Source organism: Ursus arctos, unplaced genomic scaffold (assembly GCF_023065955.2).
Source record: "Ursus arctos isolate Adak ecotype North America unplaced genomic scaffold, UrsArc2.0 scaffold_9, whole genome shotgun sequence".
Lineage (NCBI taxonomy): Eukaryota > Metazoa > Chordata > Mammalia > Carnivora > Ursidae > Ursus > Ursus arctos.
In genome coordinates, this window is record NW_026623111.1 from 22,155,834 (window position 1) to 22,175,562 (window position 19,729).

The following is a 19,729-nucleotide window of genomic DNA, read 5'->3' on the forward strand; positions in this document are numbered from 1 at the left end:
TGTCCTGAATCCACAAAGCTATTAAACTTTGAATTAAAATCTAGGTCAGCCTAATTTTATAACCAATGCTTTTCCCATTATTTAAATACAGGTATCACAATTTATGATTTATTCTAATTATTATTGACTTTTTATGGAAAAATGTGCATATTTTGAAAAAGTATACAAGAAAAATTTTTAAATTTTTTATGACTTTTTCATTAAGCACTTTATTTTTAATTGAAGTATAGTTGAAACTAATATTATATTAGTTTCAGGTGTACAACATAGTGATCGAAGAATTATATACATGATGAAATGTTCACCACAGTAAGTGCAGTTACCATCTATCACTATACAGAGTTACTACACTACTATTGGTTATATTCCCTAAGCTGTACTTTTTGTCCCCGTGACTTATTTGTTTTATAACTGGAAGTTTGTATCTCTTAATCTCCTTCATCCATTTTGCCTCTGCCCTACCTATCACCCCTCTGGCAACCACCAGTTCGTTCTCTATATTTGTGAGTCTGTTTTTTTATTTTGTTTATTTGTTTGATTTGTTTTTTTAGATTTCACATGTAAGTGAAATCATATGGTATTTGTCTTTCTCTGTTTGACTTATTTCATTTAGCATAATACCCTCTAGGTCCATACATGTTGCCACAAATGGCAGGATTCTATTCTTTTCTACAGCTGAGTAACATTCCAGTGTGTGTGTGTGTGTGTGTGTGTGTGTGTGTGTGTGTGTGTGTATTATATTTTGTTCATCCATTCACCTATGAATGAACACTACCAACCATTCACCAGCAACCAATGATAAGGTTGCTTCCTTATCGTGGTTATTATAAATGATGTTTCAATAAACAGAGGGGTGCACATATCTTCTTGAGGTAGTGTTTTTGTTTTCTTTGGGTAAATATCCCAAATTGGAAATACTGGGTCATATGATATCTCTATTTTTAACTTTTTAAGAAAACTCTGTAATGTTTTTCATACTAGCTTCACCAGTTTACATTCCTACCAACGTGCACAAGGGTTCCCTTTTCTCTATACCCTGGCCAGCATGTGTTCTTATCTTTTTAATACTAGCCATTCTGACAGGTACAAGGTTTTAACTCATTGTGATTTTGATTTGTTTGCTTGTGACTTCTGTGTGATTCACCAAGAAAAGCAAAACCAAGTACCTCTTTTCTGCACCAGTAAAGAATATAAAATATTTTCAAGTATATTTGGTACAGCAAAATTCTTTGAAAATTTCCAAAGTGGAGGAAGTACTGTCGTTTAGATGCTGAGTCCTCCATGCTATGGCACCCTCTTGCACCTTTTCATCTAAAGATTTTGTTTGGTTCAAGTTCTGATTAACTCAGAAAGATTAAAATGGAATCACTTGTCCCATATACTCTTCATTTCATAGGTGAAGCATCTGACGCCTAGAATGAAGAGAATTACCAATGTTTACCCCGACAGTTGGAGAGATCTGGGACTCAAAGTCATGTTCCTGATTCCCTGAACAAAGTCCTTTGCACTGTACCAAGCTGCTTTTCTGGTATTTGACTAGCTTTAGAAATTGCAGATTCTAAAGGCTATGAATCCAAATGCTTGTACATTTGGCTTTTCCTTTGTACATTTTATAATAGCTCAGTGGCTGTGGAGAAGGTAATCTACTTCTCAGTGGGCATGTTCTTTTACTACGGGCGATAATCTACCGAGTTCTGGAGTTCCCATAATATAAGCAACTCCCTTTGTGACTTTCAATTGCTGTAGGTCTGTAACGGTGCTTGGCACTTTAATAATTAGTCTACGGGGAGCTTTAATAGAGTAGGGCAACTGTTTTAATTAACTTAATCCTCAGAACATGAGTTGACCATTAGACATCAAATCACAGCTTAGCTCTAAGAGTATTTGAACTCTGAAGAAATCACATTTGTAACTACAGTGGGATAGCATTATCTTCTGTTATAAAACAATGCAGCTGCAGCTGATTTGGCTTCACTGGCCTCTGACACTGTGGTAAATGGAAGTCATTATTTCCATTGGAATGAATGTATAATGGAAACAGCTTAAGAGTTTGGCTTTGGGTAGTGTAGAAATGATGTGTGCTGGCCTAATTCATGAGAAGCAAAAGACAAATAGAAAGGAACAGCTATTTTAAAACTGGCAGAGTGAATATTTTCAGCTGAGTAGAGAAATGCATGTTGAGAAGCAACTTAGATTTTGAATTTGGTTCAAAAGAACAATATTGCAATAACGTATTCTTTATGCTCTGATAATTTACTTTGTGTTAGTTTTTTAAATTATAGGACTGCCTATTTTAGTCACTCATTTATTCAGACACCATTACTATACATAAACTATGTATAGGGGAAATGCTAGGTGCGGAGGACATGAAGAAACGTATTTGTAGCCTTAAGAAAATCATAAACTAGAGTTTATAAAATGTTTTTTCATCTGTGTAATGGAATTTTGTTCTTATGACCAATTGAAGAGACTTTTTCCCACTGTTCATGGATTCTTTTCTACACCCCACATACATTTGAAACATTTATTATACGAGACAAGGTACTAGGCACTGAGGGGTTGAAAGAAATGACACATAAGGTAACCTCCAAGAACATAAAAGGAAGTGGATAAGACAACCGAGTGGATAGGGGTAATTAAACACTGTGTGATTAAGTCGGATGGTAATGTTAATTACACAGTGCTAAAGGAGGACATAGGAAGGACACATATTCAGTCTTGAGATTCTAAAATCTTGAGATTTTGTAGATGAAATAATATTTGGATTAAAAAGCTAGAGATTAAGAGGCTGTAGTCAGACCTTGAGTTGTTTAAAGCTGCTCCAGGAAAAAGGAGTAAATGTGCAAGGACCCAGAGGCAAGGGAAAATTTACCCAGATTTTAATCTTAAAGCGATCTTGCTGCTGGAATAGAAAGTACAAGGATAAAACTAGAGGAGTGATTGTATCATAAAGAGCCTTTTATACCTTGCTTTGAAATTTACACTTAATTATAAATGGCATGTGAAGCTGCACTGAAGAACGTGAAGCAATTCAGCTTAAAAGGAATGAAAAGCAAACAGAATAATAAAGTTTATTTAACACCATGTATTCAAAATGTGGTTATTTCTACGTATAATAAATGTAAAAATATTAGTATAATATCCTACATTCTTTTTAGTACTATTTGGAAGTTGATATATATTTGACACTTGTTACATGTATCAATGTAGATTTAGCACATTCAAGTGCTCATTAACTGCATGTAGTTAGTGTCTATCTTGCCGCATAGTGTAACTCCAAGTTTTACCTGGGAAATGGAAGGACCTGTCTCAGTGCAATTCTTTCTTTCTTTCTTTCTTTCTTTCTTTCTTTCTTTCTTTCTTTCTTTCTTTCCAACTTATATTCAGATACAGTGTTTATTTTTTAATTATTTTTTATTTTTATTATATGTTAGTCACCATACAATACACATGGATAATTCTGTGGATAATCCTGGATAATTAGATTGTGCCTAACTCTGGGGGTTAGTGAATGGGCACATTTGAGTACAATTCAAACCACATCTGCAAATTCAGTAATGAAGATAATGTTTTGGTTACTACCTTACAATCCTTCTTTTTGCTAAGAACATATGTGGAGAAGATGGATTTATTCATTGAATGGCTCCTTGCAAAAACCGGGTAATGAGAATCAAGGAAGGGGAAGGGGATCGGCACTACAACAAAAACTTTTGGCCACTGGGTGGATAATTGTTCCATCCTTGAAATCAGAGAACATCTCAGAAGGAGCAGGTATGGTGGAGCACGGGAGTTTCCATGCTTTGGGGATTTTAGAATGCCTAAAGGACATTGCTAAGTGGTTGAACATGAGGACCCAGAACTTAGTCTCACCACCTTAGCTCCAATCTGCATGAGATTGGCTCTGTCACCCCCAGTCCAACAAGAGTCTTCACTTCTGAGACATTTATGCATATTTTAGTAAGTAATAATACATTGATTTGTGTGTAATGCAGTAACTCTAAAAACACATTGATTTTTTTGTTTTAAATATTATATAGCAGGTGCCTGAGTGGTTCAGTATGTTGAGCATCAGACTCTCGGTTTCGGCTTGTGTTATAATCTCAGGGTCATGGAATCGAGCATCACATTGCGCTCTGGGCTCAGCGTGGAGTCTGCTTGAGAGTCTCTCTCTCTCCCTCTGCCCCTCCCCCTGCTTGCTCTCTTTCTTTCTCTAAAAATAAATAAAAAAATATTATATCACTTTCCAGATTTGTTGAAAAACATGTATTATGTGTATGCATGATTCTATGCATTTTCTTTTTTTATAATAATTTTTTATTATATTATGTTAGTCACCATACAGTACATCCTTAGATTTTGATGTAGTGTTCCATGATTCATTACTTGCGTATAACACCTAGTGCACCATGCAATACGTGCCCTCCTTAATACCCATCACCGGCCTATCCCCTCCCCTCTGAAGCCCTCAGTTTGTTTCCCAGAGTCCATAGTCTCTCATGGTTCATTCCCCCTTCTGTTTACCCTCCCCCCTTTCTTCTTCCCTTTCTTCTCCTACAGATCTTCCTACTTCTTATGTTCCATAAATGAGTGAAACCATATGATAATTGATCCTATGCATTTTCATAAGCATTGTATCATATTCTTCTTCAAACAAACCTCTGAGTTAAATATGATTCAACTTTAACAAATTAAAGCTTGTCTTCTACGGACATGAATTACAAAATCACAAAGTCAGAGAAAATCAGATACTTCAAGGTGTCTGTTACAGAATTCTTCAAGTAACAGAATGTTTGATACCTTAATGGATTCTTCAGTATTTTTGACAAATCTTCATTTAGTATAAGTTAGAATGCCTTCACTATAACATCAGAATATTCATTAACTTTTGAGCATCCTCAGCACTGTTGAAATTTTCCTCAACTTTTGCACATTTTCCCAAACACTACTATTTAAATCATGGGTAAATCTGAGCTGTCTTAAAGAATAGTTATTTAAATGTTTGAAGATGGACATCAGGCTCCTGGTAAATTTTATTTCAAGTCAACAAATATCCCCAGGAAACTTGTTCTATTTAAGCACTTGGGTTATAAAATTAAGGGGCAGACTAATTGTGCTTTCAAGGGACACACAATCAACAGGTGAGACAAGCCTATAAAATATCGACTCTGATATTAGGCAGAGTGATGTGTATGCCTAATCAAAGTAATTGCCACCTAAATGTGCCACCTAAATGCAGAGAAAAGATCCATATAGTCTCACCCGGATATTAGGGGAAGTGTTAAAAAGGAATAGACATTTTAGGTGAGCCCTAAGGAATGGGCAAGGTGGGCACAGAATGAGGTGAAAGGAAATTGAGGGTAAGGAAAACTATGTGTGTGGCTTTTTCAGTGTCTATAATGATGTGACTGTTGTGGGTATTTGTAAGAATGTGGGAGGGGTAGGATTAGAAAAGGACTATGAGTATAAACTCATGAAAAGAAAAATCATGAGTTTCCAAACAAAAACAAGAGAGAGGGAGAGGGAGAGAGAGAGAGAAGGGAAAGTCTACTGCACAGAAGTGAGTAATCAATATGCACCCTTCCTCCCTGGCACTTTATAAGGGAGAGAATGCCTGCCCTGACCAATTGATCTATTCTATAATACAACGCTTCTTTGCAAGTTGATCTTCTGAAGTAGGATACAGACTTTGATTTTTCAGGGTAACCTCTGCACTATCATCAGTTTATCCTGTTAGAATTTTGGCTTCCTCACTAAAGTCCAGAAGTCCTTATAGAGTGTCTTGAAACAAATCCTTAAACCTCTCTAATGAAAGTTTTCAAAGTATTCTTAAAAACAGTTTGATGTTAAACTGTTATTTTAATGTTAAATATTTATTTTAATGTTAAACTGTTAAAATAACTACTAAAACAGTTAAAGCATTTTCAAAATTATAAAATCTTCCTAAAACTTGAAGTTCTATGTCTGTAAATACTCATATCCAAATGTAGTCATACTTCCGTATCTTTTAACTGGGGTAGAATAATGACATCATATTTCCAGATGCATCCATAGCAAAGGGGAATGAGTAACCAAGACAGCCCTCTCCTCTGGCATCAATGACTCTCCAGCCAGAAGCCCCACCTTCACTCCCGATCCTGGTTTCTTTTTAGGTTGAACAATGTTAAGTGCAGCAATGTCCACATCACAAATCATTAATCTGTTGGAACAGCCCCTGATTTTCAAGGACTTACAGGGACCTTTGTTCTCCACTCAATACGAGTTCTAAATCAGTATCAGAGGTAATCATTAGAAGAATAAAAAAGACTGCACTCAACCAAACTTTTATATTGGCTCTAGCTGAGCCAATTGGAAAAGAAAAATAAAGGAGACCATTCTTATAATTCTAGACTGTGGCACCAGTCCCAGGTAAAATATTAAAAATTAGCAAAGCACACTCTTCCTCCAGGAAACGATGCAAAAGGTCCAAATGACTGTATACCAGTCCACCACTCTGATGTGTCTTTATGGATAGCCTTTTCACCCAGTCCCCACATTCATTTATTCCAGTCACTTAATAGGTATGTACTGAGTGTCTCTTATATGTCAGGAATGGTCCTAAGCTCTAGGAATACCTCAGAGATAAGATCAGACAACAATCTCTGTCCGTGGGAAGACAGACAGTAAATAATAAACGAGAAACAATAATTTATGTTATGCTAAGAGATAATGATGCTATACCAAGATTAAGGAGTCTAAAGCAGTCTAAATGTGGTGGATGCTACTGGTCACATTGAGAAAGTGACATACACTGAAGGAGGCAAGGTGTTGTCCAACAAGGGAATCTGAAGGAATACTCAGTCCAAAGGTCCTGAGGCAGAGGGTACCTAGTAGACTCCCAGAGCCTTAAGGATCTAGCAGGTAGTGATCATGGTAGTGGTCATGGAGATGACAACAGGACGGGATGAGGGACCAGATTGTGTAGCACTGTGCAAGGCCTTGTAAAGACCTGGGCTTTTGCTTTGTGAGAAAAGGTGTTGCCACCAAAGGATATGAAGCAGATGGTTGACATGCAACACTTTCTCTTTAAAGCAATCATGTGGCCTCTGTGTTGAGAATGGTTAGATGAGGGGAAAGGATATGAACTAGGGGACTGAGTAGGACGCTTTGTGATAATCCAGAGAGCAATAGCAATGGGATATGGGGAGACCTGTTCTGAATTTTTATTCAAGGTAGAGAAAATGTGATTTCTTAACCAATTGATATGGGGTATGAGAGAAAGAAAGGAGTCAAGGGTGTCTCCAGAGTTTTGTCTGAGCAAGCTGGAAGGAAAGTATCGACATGCCATGAGTTGAGACAGATGGGATGGAGCAGTGTCTGGAAATGCACAGAAAATTGAGAACACCACTGAAATAATAAGAAAATTCATCTAGAAAATTCCTATTGCCTTGGGCTGAATAATACCTTCATAGTGTCCACAGGAGCCTCAGATCTCCATTCAAAGGAGCCATGTAAAGAGCGAACATCTTAGAGCAACCATCAAGTGAGATCAGTGCTAAAATACACTGAAGTGTTTTGGAAAATCACAATCTCAAAATGACCCTTAAGTCACACCATGTGTGCAGCTTCCTGCGCTGACCTTGACCAGGCCAGCAGCGCCAACTTACCCATTAGGCAGAGTCGCCATAGCATCTTCGGACCCGCAAGAATTTTAAAGGTGTCCAACAATGCTTTAATCTATCGTAAAATCAGAAAAAAGAGTGAACACAACCAGCTCGGGTTACATTCATCTTTATACCCAAACAATCATAAAATGCAATTTTGTTACTTATGTAGTTAGTTGAAGAAAGGGCCCACAAGCACAGAAGTGCCCAGGGCCCATGAAAATCATAATATGACCCAGAGGGCAGGTTTGATATAGACCGTACTCCAACCTACAGTCACCTGAGATTCCTGAGTTTCTTCCTATGCACCAGAATACCAGTTCTGTATCATCAGAGACAGGAAACCCTATATAACAAACTACCTTTGGAGGGATATTTGTTAATAAAGATGGTATGCTTGCTTTCTGAATATTGTCTATTAACTCTTGATAGCAATACATTATTGATGCCCTCCAAAATAATCCTTTGAAATTAAATATTGGAGAAGTACAGAGAAACCTGATATTCTTTTTTCACAAACCAAGGTATTTCTCTTTTTTAAATGAAATTCTCATTTGATATTCTCTGTAAAATGCTGGAAGTATGATTCAATAATCAAGAGAAATAATTGCATGAAGACACTGGACTGGGGCAATCTGAAACAGTAGGGAAATTTAATCCCCTATCTGATACTCCACAGGGTTGGCAAACCTGTGTGTTGCTTACGTCGATGAGTCTGAAAAGGATGGATGGACAACGGCACAGATGGAAAACAAAATGAGACGGCAGTGCCAAATCTGCTTCTTGTTGTAAAGTGAGCCAAAAAAGGTTTTTGATTTATTAAAAAAAAAAAAAAGACAAAGAAAAAAAGGCCAGCCACTCTTCACTCACAGCTGTAATACTTACGTGAAAATGAACAATAAACCAAGGCAAAAAGTTAAGCTACTCCATACTCCTCTCATTCATTGATACTATGTTTTTTTGTTTGTTTGTTTCTAATTTGTTTTTGTTTTTTTTTGTTTTTTGTTTTTTTTTTTTTTTTTTGGTCTGTTAGTGTTTAGAGGGCAGCATCAGGAATTATGGATTCAGTCCGTTTTAATGAACTTCCTAAAAGCATCTGCAATAGAGTCTGTAAGGACAGCATGTCCTTGAATGCTGGCTCATTCTAGGAAGGTCTGTTAACAGTGTCTGTGGGGGGTGGGAGGGTTGGGGCGTTGGGGAAAGAAGGTAAGAATATGCTGGCATCGGTGTGTGACAAAAGGGAGGTGTGGTTGAGATGTGAAATGTCGGCGTTCGGAGCCAAGGAGAGGGACTAAAAAGAGAGAGGTAGGGGAGGAGAGATAGAAGCCTTCAACATAATTGCTGTCAGAATATGCACTGACCTACATTTTTTCTTTCTACTCCTTCTGCCTTTTTCCCTCCCTCTTTTCAGCTCCAGGAAGCCCTAAAACCTGATGACAAACAGAGGTGACTTCAAAGAGTTGACATTTTTTTTTAATTCAGTTTTTAAAATTTTTAGATTAAGTTCTCATTTTTAATCTGCCACTTCCTGGCCTTGTGCACACGGGCTCCCCGGTACAGCTCCAGTCATTAGCTGGCCATATTAAGAGTAAACACCCCCTAGGCTTGCTCTGAAGTTGAACACTAATACCTCACAATTAGCAAAGAGCTTGACATGGCACAAATGCTGAGTACATATTAGTTCTTTTTATTACTGTTGTCAACGCTCTTCTGCAGGAAGAAGCCAGATTGATTTTGAAAAGCAAACACTTAGAATTTTGCAAGTTAAATTTCACATCGGAATCAATCTTTGGTTCCTTACCTCTGTTCAACGTTCCATCCAATTCTTTTTGGAATCCACTCACATTGATTAGGGACCACTGGTCAATTTTGGGGCCTCCAGTTTTCCCAGTTACTCTCCAGGTCGCGATAGAGAAGTTCTGCAGATTGTCACCAGGCCTCTCTTTCTGCCATCCACTTTAATCGATTTAAAATCCTTTCACTTTAACAATAGATAGTTTAAACAGTGGTTTTCACAGAAACCAACATGAAATCATCATTATAATAAATATCTCCAAATAGCTAAATTGGCATTTCTTGTCATTAAAAAAAAAAAAAAAAAGAAAGAAAAAGCAACCAAAGACGAAACCAAGCAGCCTGATGACAACATGACACACCGGTGTGGTTGAATTTAATAATCTATCTCTTTTAAAAATCACTCTGAGGGGCGCCTGGGTGGCACAGCGGTTAAGCGTCTGCCTTCGGCTCAGGGCGTGATCCCAGCGTTCTGGGTTCGAGCCCCACATCAGGCTCCTCTGCTATGAGCCTGCTTCTTCCTCTCCCACTCCCCCTGCTTGTGTTCCCTCTCTCACTGGCTGTCTCTATCTCTGTTAAATAAATAAATAAAATCTTTAAAAAAAATAAATAAATAAAAAATAAAATAAATAAAAATCACTCTGAAATCACTGTAGTATTGCTACGAGGTATCTATTCTTCCTAAAATTCAATTTTTGTGCTTCTATTCATTAAAAACTTGAGAACTAAAATATTTGATGAAAGTAGGGTAAAATGCTCTGCCTCGTTGCTTAACAGCCCATAAAAAGAAGATGCGCTGAGGAAAAAAGTGCAATCTGCCTTCCAAGTACAAGCTGCAAAACAGAAAACGAGGCCAGGCCACCGAAGCGCCTTCTCCCAGTCCTTCCCTGTAGCCAACACTTAGCGTTTTATTCCCGTGTCTATGCCTGTAGTTGCCTCTATGACTGCTGTTCATCGTAGCATTCTTTCCTGCACATTCCACTCACTTCTCTCACAGTTCCCGGTTCTGAATGGGCACCCAGGAAATGTGTTCTGAATGCATGAATTATTGCAATTCTTTCGAGTTCATTGATTGAGAGTCAGTTACGTTCAGACACTGCCTGATGAGCTGGCATTAGACAGACCGCAAAACAGGTCACACCCCAGGCTTCAGTGTGCTAATCTCGTCATGAGGCTACGATCATCACATCTGTGATGCTGCGTGGTGCCCACCGTGGAGTGGGATTCCCAGTCCTGAGTGGAGGACAGGTCTCCCCCGAAGCGGATCCAGGGACGCCTGGCGTTCTCTCTGGAATGGGTGGAATATGTCCTTATTACTCAGCTCCTCTTCCACGTGTGGAGTTCTCCGGGAGGAAAGGCACAAATGCCAAAGAATCCAATTTAGATGTTCGAAGGGAAAAATGTGTGAAATGCAAAGCTTCTGCCTAATTGGTGCAGAATTAAAAAATAGTTTCGACATATCGGGGGTAGGGAGTATAAATGGCTCCAAGTTTTTGAGGAAAACACTACAACAATTCAAAGTTCTAGGAATTATTTCAAGTACGTAGCCTGGAAATGAGTATACAAAAGGAAAAAGATAAGGGATAAAAACTAAAATCAGTCTGTGTGATCATGTGAAAGATGCACTCAATCTATGGCCCATGGGGGTGTCGGTGGATAAAATGATCTTTGGGAAAACAGCCCTCCTCTTTATATGGGTTCACAGGGCATTTGGAGTGTACATGTAAGCTTGAATGTGTGTGTGTGTGCACATGCACACACATGTGTTTTGTCCAATATTTCACAGGTTACCAGAAGAAATTTTTTCAAAAGACACACAGCTTTACCTCATACTGGCTACAAGGCTTCCAATGGTGCTGGACCCTGTATTAGTCAGTGTTCTCCAGACAAACAGGATAGGATATATTTTGAAAGAGAGAGACAGAAAAAGAGAGATTTATCATAAGGGATTGGCTCATGTGATTATAGAGGCTAAGAAATCCCCAAATCAGCAATTGCAGTCTGAGAACCAGGAAAGCTGAGGGTCTAAGTTCCAGTCTGAAAGCCAGCAGGCTTGACTCCCAGGAAGGGCCATGTTTCAGTCCAAATCCAAAGGCCGGAAAAGAACAATGTCCCAGCTAATCACTCAGGCAGGAGGAGTTCCCTCTTGGCCTCTTTGTTCTTTTCAGGTCTTCAATTGATGAGATGAGGCTCACCAACCTCAGGGAGGACAAACCGCTTTACCCCATCTACCAATTCAAATGTTACTCTCTTCCAGACACACCCTCACAGACGTGCCCAGAATGATGTTTGACCAAAAGCTGGGCACCTAGTAGCCTGGTCAAGCTGATACATAAAATTAACTATTACAGGGCCACTCTAGGACGGTTCTGATAGAGCCCTCTGTGGTCTTCAAGAATGATCTCTCAGAGACCAGAGAAAGTACCCTGTGAACTATTACATGTCATTGTCCTGGTGAAGGGAGTGATGAGGATGATACCAAGTTCTACGCATAGAGGTTAAGATGCTCCGAAGAGGAGAGATATTTGTTATATAAATATCATTTGGGTTTTAATTAAAGAAGAAGTGTGTTTTCTCTCTCATTCTCTGCAACCCACACACATCAGTCATGCATTAGTAGTACAGTAGAAAATTATGTAAAGAAGTTACGTTATGTAAAGAGGTTCTCCCCGCACCTTCTTCCCTCCTTCCCTTCCTCTCTCCTCCCCCTCTTTTGTTTCTACGTTTCTGCTACTCACACACATCAGTCATACATTAGTGGCATTGCAGAAAATTATGAAAAAGAGGAATGAGAACTTGCAGCCTCCATGTTCCCCTGAGGCCTGTCTGTGATGGCTAACACGATGGCTGCAGGCACAGCTTTTAGGCAGGATGGACATTTCCGAAGAGAGTCTGGAACAGGTTACAGGAAGCAAAGCAGAGGCAAAAGACATGAGTGGGGAAGTTAGTGTCTCCACTGAACTGTCTCTGGAACAGATGTAATAAAAACCTTTCTTCCCTAAAAATTGGAATAAGAACATAAACCCAAATAGGTTCGTGTAGGGGATGCAGGTTAGTGTTAAAAGAAAAACATCGCCACACGCATTTGGACAGTCCATTGGCTAACTCTGAGAAATCAGTAGTGCTTGGCTCACGATCAGACATCACTGACATCCGTCACAGGCACGGTCCCTGTTTATGTAGACAGAAGCCTGACTCCGTGTCTGTACGGCTTACTACTATCTGGACAGCGAGTGTACTCTCAAAATGTAGGTACTAAAAATAAGGTACTGGATCTTGCTCTTTTGAAAATACATGGGTTCTTATTGTGATTTCTAGTCCCGTGCGTAGCCTCACCGCTTAGCCCAGTGCTCAAGCCACTGAATACACTGAATGCGTCTCCCGGGAGAAAAATGCACGAAGGTGCTCTACCAGGGGCTGTGGTGTTTTACATCTGCGCGACGAACTTGCTCTTTGAAAGGAATTGTATTACCAATGCCGTTGCAAAGAAAAATGAAACGGTTTGATCGGCCATTGTTTACCTAATCTATCTTTCATGAAGATCTGGATATTTTAAAGGCAAGTAGACCCGAGGAAGGAGTAATGAGTGTTTTCTTCTCAGTACAAGGCAGACCTCATTCAAAATGTACTTGGTTTTTAGCCAGGGTTTCCAGACTTTCATTTATCTTTACTTAAATTCAAGTGTGTGACTGAAGCTAAAGGTCACTTTATTTACCAAAACCAAAATGTCAACAAATAAGCATTCTCTTCCCTGCTTCCTCAAATCAGCATGCACGAAACATAACACAAAGCTCTGAGACCTTCTCCGCAGAGATATTAAATGAAAGCATTAATCCATACAAAATATGCTAATTCCTGGTCTACTGATCCCACAGGAACAGAAAGGATAATGTGTCAAGAGTCACAACCTTGTGTTCTAAATAAGCCTTTTGTATGTATTACTAAGAAGGAATCCCTGAAAATAATCATAGTGATCCTGGAAGATCTGGCCTCGGAAATGGGACACCTGGGTTTTGAACGCAGCCGGACTATTAAGTACATGCCCGTGTGACTGTAGATAAACTGCTTTGACCCTCTGGCCCTCACATTTAACCACCTGTAAAATTGATGATAACACTCACCATGAGAATGATTGCTGTTAAATGGCACAGGATCCTGGAAATGGTGAGATGTTGAAACCCTACCTTCAGAAGCTAAAAAAAGGTTAGATGCCATCACCAATTACATTTGAATGACAGTGCTAGCAATGATGTGATTATGATAACTGTGAGTGTGTCTTTTCTGGATGACATGTTCTGTGTCCCTGCTGGTGTGCACCTGAAGGCCTGTTGACCTTCAGGACTTACTGTTTGAACCCTTATTGTGTGCCCAGCACTGGGCGGAATGCTGTACCAGGGAGTGCTAAACTGTCACAAGTGTTGTAGAGAGAATCTATGTTGGAGCTAGAGAAATGGGTGGGAAATTATATTAGACTGTGACCGATGTAGTCATATAAAGCCCAGGGGTCTTGAGGACTGCATAGGAGGTACACCAAATCCAGCTGGCCAGGAGGGAACCTTCCAGCAGTGGGATCAGCTGTTGTGGTGGTGATTGCCTATGTGTCATTAGAAGTTGAAGTACAATTCTAGAGAAGGGTTCATAAGTAAGAGTTCAAGTGTAACTTCGATTTCTCTGGCTTTTGTGGGAGGTAGTAATCACATTTCTTCTCTAATGTGATCTAGCATTCTTAAAAATCCTATATTCTGAAAAACGGTGCATGAAAAGATGTGTCTCATGGAGAAAGTAGAGTTGGTGCACATCACTCTAAACCTATTATAAACACAACGCAGATAAACACAATTATAATCCAAATAAAATAGCAGCCCAGTTAAAAAAAGACACACTAAATCCTATAGAAACAAACAACAAACAAACCCATCTGGGAAATAGAAGACTTTACCTTAAAAAAAAAAATGTAACTTGAGAAAACAGATTAAGGAATTACTGGGATGACCGAGGGCTGAGGACAAGGTTCAAGTGCACACACATCAGGAAAACAGCACCCAGAACAGAACGGATTGTCAGCCCAAGCCACAGGAGGAGAATGGACATGGCATGACAGACAAGACCATTTCCTCAATTGCTGCTGTGCTCAACTGATATTACCCAAAAATTAGCTGGCCAGAAAAAAACACATTTGAACTAATATAACTCCTCTGTTATGCTAACATAATGCCCTTATTGGTCAAGTGCATATAAGCTTACTCACCTCATAACAAACACACTGTTGCAGAAGAGACTGTGGAGATATTTATTAACTGTGCTGGTAGATTCTGAGGAGTTCTGCTCTGGGGCATGTTATCTTGCTTACCATGGTTCTTGCCATGCTAGAAGAGTTGACTAAAATATTTGCCAACTAACCATCCCCATGAATTCCTCTAAAACCCAATAGTCCCCAGCACACTCGTATTCTGGAGAAGCTGGTCTCATGGTGCACTCCTTTCCCTAGCTTCCCTGTGATTGTTCGTGCTCACTCACTTTTTACTCCTTTATTAGGAAAGTGTACAATTTATTTAATTATTTCATTTAATTTTAAGGGTAAACTGTACACAGGAAGTTGCAAATCAACTACTATTTATTAATCAGGCACTGTTTTATGCTTAAATATGCTATTGCATTTAATCTTAAAAGCCAAACCATGGGCTAAGTTGTCACATGTTCAATGAAAAGAATGTGGGGAAAAAATTCAAGGCTCATGAAAATTGGGTACTTTGCCCAAAGACACTCAACTGGAAGTTCTTGGAATTGGAGTATAAATCCAGGTGTGTTTCCTTCTGACATACCCCTTCCCCCCTCTTATGCTCATGGTAAATGATAGCAGCAAAAGACTTATTCACTTCACGGTAACCTGTGTTCTTACATAAATCAAAATCTTAATCTGAAGTGGCAAAGATTTGCATTGGAATTTAATAATCATTTCCAACTGGGGAAAAAAGGAATGATGTTCTCATAAGACTTCAGTTTCTTGAATTTTATATCCGGAGTTCCTCTTAAAACAATCTCTGAGACACAGATGTTTGGAGTCTTCTCTTTAAATGGACTCTCTTGCCACATAATCCTTGACCTAACTCTTAAGTAGAGCTGGTAAAACTTCTTACAAAAATAGGAATGGCTTATCTCAGCTTTTAAGAGCTTTAAGAAACATTGAAAGGTTTTTAGAATCCTGCCTAGTTAAATATGTTTTTATAAACGTCTCAGAAGTTTCTATAGTATTTTTTTTCAGCCACTGGCAATATATTGAAAAGATCAATTCATTGTTTAGAGCAGTATAAATCTTAACTCCAGAATCCAAATAAAATGACCTCGGTTTTCTTGCCTGCAGACAAAAAAGAAACTCACTCATGGGGGGTCTAACTCTCAAGTCCTATCAAACTTGTCAGCAAGACAGATTTTCTTACCTATTGTGTGTGAAGGTCTGGCCCTCCTTCCCCAATGACTCCCTTATTTGCTTATAGTCATAACTGATTTTACTTTTAATTTACTTGTTTACTCAACTGTTCTATGTGCTTGAAATACACTGATAAAAAACAAAAAGTACAGGATTTTGTTCTTTTAGATCCTACATTCTGGTAATGGTATGGAAGGGCATATTTTCAGGCAGACATTATAAGCAATAAAGAAGTTAATCTTAGATATGTTTTCTGAGACTGATAAAGAACCAAGTATTTTCTTTATTTGGATGACTAGAATCCATCATCATATAATCCAAAAGGAGAACATATTATCTTTCCTACATATCAACAACTTAAAGTATTTTTAAAATATTATACTTATCCAGTGACTATGTTTATCTAATAACCCTTAATAGGGCTTTGGTAGTAGAAGAGAACAGGGTCCTCAAGAATGGAACGTACAGTGATTATTTTGTAAAAAGCATGTAAAGTAATAAAAGGTGCAAAGCATCAGCGAAATGCTAGTGTCTGGAATGGTTCTGGGAGAGAGAAGCTGCCTCTAGCTGTCTGAGTGAGCACTGTGACAGGGCAGGGCGACAGTCCTTGAGCATCTAAGGTTAATTGCTCTTTTTACAAAAATGGGCACAACAATATCTCTGCTGTCCCATACTCTTTTAGAACTTGATTACTCTTCTGATCAAAAAGTGAAGTCTGAATGTTGTACCCTCAAAAAGGGATTGTACATGGTGACATGCATTATGTGGTAGAAGTGACTCAGCATGGATTTCATGGCGAGGTAACAAAAGGTGGTAGAGCTTCTAGCTGGCTGTCTTTCTTTCCTGGGACAAGACCTTGAGGTCCATGTGTTGAAATAGACATGTCCATCTGTTGTGAAGCTGCCATATTGAAGAAAGCACAAGATAATAGCAAGAGATGTTCTAGTAGTCTCATCCATTTCAGTTCTCAGTCGTTTGAGTCTTCATAGTACGAAGCCCTAGATACTAGGGGTATCAAAACCAGCGCCAGCCTTCTAGCTGACCTAGCTGATGTCATGTGGAACAGATGAGTGATCTTCAGCCCAAACTGCAAATTAGCAAGCAACAGAAATGTTGTTTCAAGCTACTAAGATTCACAGTGCAGTAAGCTACTAAGATTCATATGCAGTATGGCAAGTAAAGCACTTATATAGGTACAGGTCAATAAACAGCACCACGCGACATGTTTTAGAAACTTAAGATGTCCTACCAAACTGAATGGCGTGGTTAGAGACTTGGCTACTGACTACTGATTGTACTAGTTGTTCAAACACACACACAAAATACACCCCAAACTGAGAAATCTAGAAAACTTTAATTCTTCTGAGTAGTTATCTTTCATAATAGTAGAAAAACCAGAAGTATAAAATACATTTTTGCTTTCAATGTATCGTCCTTGTGTCATTTTTCTGAGCAAAATTCAAGCGATCTACCAACGGATATTTTTCAAACATACGTGCTTTGTAGATCATGAGCTGGTTAGCAATAAAAAAGGTAGTGAGTATGGTAAATTAAAGCACTTGGCTCTAATTCTTCACCCTCCTTTAATCCACACTTTGTCATATAACTCTCTAACGTCAGTAAACTCATTTTGGGCAAAAAAAGCTACCTTACTTCTTAACCCTAAAATTGGCTTTATGGACTCATGGCCAGTAAGTGCTAGTAGACTTGAAACCATGAAGAGGCTTCAAAAAACATTTATATATGCAGCTGGATCATTTGCGTTTCTGTCATCACATTAAAATATGCCTGAGTTTACATGTCTCAGTCAAATGACAGCCAGCCAACCCCAGGCCTGGGACTGAGCCTAGCAGAGACTGGAAGGAACACCCAACCAAGGTCAATCTAAATCTCTTACTCTCAGACTCATGAGGTGATCAGAAGCTTATTGTTGAAATACTCTGAGTTTGGCATGGTTATTATGCAGCACTGATGAAATTAATAAAGTGTGTATTAAATTTCAATGAGTGGCTTTAACATTAAATTGGAAAGAAAGTTATGCAAGTGTAAGAATGGAATTTTTACTTACATAATAATTCAGCAATGCCTTTTCGGTGTCTAAACTTGTATTTCAGAAACCAGAAAACACCGCACAGTGTAATAAGAAGTACAGTGGTGTCAGAGAAAGGATAGCTCACTCAGGATTTAGAAAATTCCAGAAGGTGAAATTTAGCAGGATCTGAAGTAATGGGAGGAACCTTTAAAAGAAGTAAAGAAGTATAACTGATACACTAAGAAAGGAGAGAAAATTGAATTATAGAAAATGTTCAATTAAAACCACAAAAGGCAGGAAAGGAATGAAAGACAAAAATAAGAACAAAGGCAGATATTGTCAGATGGATCAAAACACAACGCAATTGAATGTTGTCTACAAGCAACAAACTTAAATTTTTTACCATATATATATATATATTTTTTTATTTTAGAGAGAGAGAGAGAGAGAGGGAGAGCATGTGGGTTGGCATGCACATGAGCAATGGCGGGGGAGGGGTGGGCAGAGAGAGGGAGAGAGAGAATCTCACCAGACTCCATACCTGAGAGTGGAGTCTGATATGGGGCTTAATCCCAGGATCATGACCTGAGCCAAAATCAAGAGTCACCCATTTAACCGACTGAGCACCAGGGTGCCCCAGCAAGCAACCAACTTTAAATATAAAGATACTTATAGACAAAAAGTACATGGATGGAGAAAAATACACCATGCTAATACTGTGCAAAAGAAAACAGGAATAGGGGTGCCTGGGTGGCACAGTCAGTTAAGCAACTGACTTGGTTTTGGCTCAGGTCATGATCTCAGGGTCATGAAATCAGCCGCACGCCAGGCTCTCACTGAGTGCAGAAATCTGCTAAAGTTTCTCTCTTCCTCTCCCTTTGTCCTTCCCTGTCTCCCTCTCTCTCTCTCAAATAAATAAGTAAATCTTAAAAAAAAAAGAAGAAGAAAGGAATAGCTCTATTAATTTTAGAAAAGACTTCAAAGTGAGAGTTATTAAAATTAAAGAAGGCTTTACATATGTGAAGAACACAACACATAACAATCCTTATCATGTATGTGCCTAAAAATAGACATCAAACTATGTGAGGCAAAGACTGGTAGAACTGCAGGGAGAAATAGATGAAACCACTATCATAGCTGGAGATGTGAACACTTCTATCAAAAATGGACAGACACAGCTGGCAGAAAATCAGTAAAGACATAGCTGACTTCAATAACACAAATTAAATGGATTAATGGACATTCTATAGACTACCTTGTCCAATAACAGTGGAATAAACTTTCTTCTCAAACTCACATGACACCACTCATGACTTCACAAGATAGGCCACTTTCTTGTGAATACACCTTAACAAATTTAAAAGAATAACAATCATACAATGTCTATGTTCAAACTATAATGGAATTTAACTGGAAATAAGTAAAGAAAAATACCTGGAAAAATCCCCAAATGCATGGAGATTAAATAACACACTATTACATAAGATAGGGGTCAAAGAAGAAACATCAAGGGAAATTTAAAATATTTTTAAGTAAATAAAAACTGAAAACACAATTTATTAAAACTTGTGGGGTACAGCAAAAGTAGTGCTTGGAGGGAAATTTATGACACTGAAGTCATATATTTAAAAAGAAGAAAGATCTAAAATCAATCACTGAAGTTTCCACCTTACCAAAGTGGAAAAAGAAGAGCAAACTAAAAGCCAAAGTAAGAGAAGAAAGAAGAAGAAGAAGAAGAAGAAGAAGAAGAAGAAGAAGAAGAAGAAGAAGAGGAGGAGGAGGAGGAGGAGGAGGAGGAGGAGGAGGAAGAAGGAGAAGGAGGAGGTGGAGGGGGAG